We start from the raw sequence: 1,263 nt of genomic DNA, 5'->3' as shown, positions 1-1,263 counted from the left end.
CAGATGTCGATGTTGATTGTATACCCTTGTGACTCGTCGGGATACATGCTGAGGCTAAGGGTACAAGAAGATTGTTGGTCTGCCAACGAACGATCTCCAATGAATTGACCTCATTGAAAACACTATGTAATGGAGGCCCCTCTATGAGGAGCAAGAGTTTTGTGATCTATTCAGCGTCTCGAATGCGAAATCATGTGTGCCGTTAAGTCAGTGTTGCGCGTAGTGACGAGATAGTGGGGTAAATCTCAAACTCAGTGGTCTCGTGGCTTAATGGATAAGGCGTTGGTCTTCGGAACCAAAGACTATGGGTTCGAGTCCCATCGAGATCACCTCTACGCCGGCAAGCGCCCATATACGGATGCCACTGGCCGTACAGATGTCGATGTTGATTGTATACCCTTGTGACTCGTCGGGATACATGCTGAGGCTAAGGGTACAAGAAGATTGTTGGTCTGCCAACGAACGATCTCCAATGAATTGACCTCATTTAGAACACTATGTAATGGGGGCCCCTCTATGAGGAGCAAGAGTTTTGTGATCTATTCAGCGTCTCGAATGCGAAATCATGTGTGCCGTTAAGTCAGTGTTGCGCGTAGTGACGAGATAGTGGGATAAATCTCAAATTCGTTGGTCTCGTGGCCTAATGGATAAGGCGTTGGTCTTCGGAACCAAAGATTGTGAGTTCGAGTCCCACCGAGATCGTTTTCAAGCCGAAAAGTGCCTATACACGGATGCCACTGGCCGTACAGATGTCGATGTTGATTGTACACCCTTGTGACTCGTCGGAATACATGCCGAAGCTAACGGTACAAGAAGATTGTTGGTCTGCCAACAAGCGATCTCTAATGAATTGACCCCTTTAAGAACACTATGTAATGGAGGCCCCTCTATGAGGAGCGAGAGTTTTGCGATCTATTCAGCGTGTCAGATGGGAAACCATGTGTGCCATGAAGTCAGTGTTGCGCGTAGTGACGAGATAGTGGGGTAAATCTCAAATTCATTGGTCTCATGACCTAATGGATAAGGCGTTGATCTTCGGAACCAAAGACTATGGGTTCGAGTCCCATCGAGATCGCCTCTACGCCCTGAAGCGCCCATATACGGATGCCACTGGCCGTACAGATGTCGATGTTGATTGTATACCCTTGTGACTCGTCGGGATACATGCTGAGGCTAAGGGTACAAGAAGATTGTTGGTCTGCCAACGAACGATCTCCAATGAATTGACCCCTTTAAGGACACTATGTAATGGAGGCCCATCTA

The 1,263-nt window shown here is 47.7% G+C and overlaps 3 non-coding genes across 3 annotated transcripts; all 3 read left to right on the top strand.

Moving 5' to 3' along the window:
* The first annotated feature begins 256 nt into the window (after positions 1-256).
* On the top strand, positions 257-329 carry Pmar_PMAR027139. The gene has a single exon. It is a non-coding gene; the product is annotated as a tRNA-Arg (tRNA).
* Positions 330-629: 300 nt separating this feature from the next.
* Positions 630-702, top strand: Pmar_PMAR027138. The gene has a single exon. It is a non-coding gene; the product is annotated as a tRNA-Arg (tRNA).
* A 300-nt stretch (positions 703-1,002) lies between these two features.
* On the top strand, positions 1,003-1,075 carry Pmar_PMAR027137. The gene has a single exon. It is a non-coding gene; the product is annotated as a tRNA-Arg (tRNA).
* Positions 1,076-1,263: the final 188 nt, after the last annotated feature.

Source organism: Perkinsus marinus (genome assembly GCF_000006405.1).
Source record: "Perkinsus marinus ATCC 50983 genomic scaffold scf_1104296961224, whole genome shotgun sequence".
NCBI lineage: Eukaryota > Perkinsozoa > Perkinsida > Perkinsidae > Perkinsus > Perkinsus marinus.
This window is presented reverse-complemented; position numbering and strand designations above follow the sequence as displayed.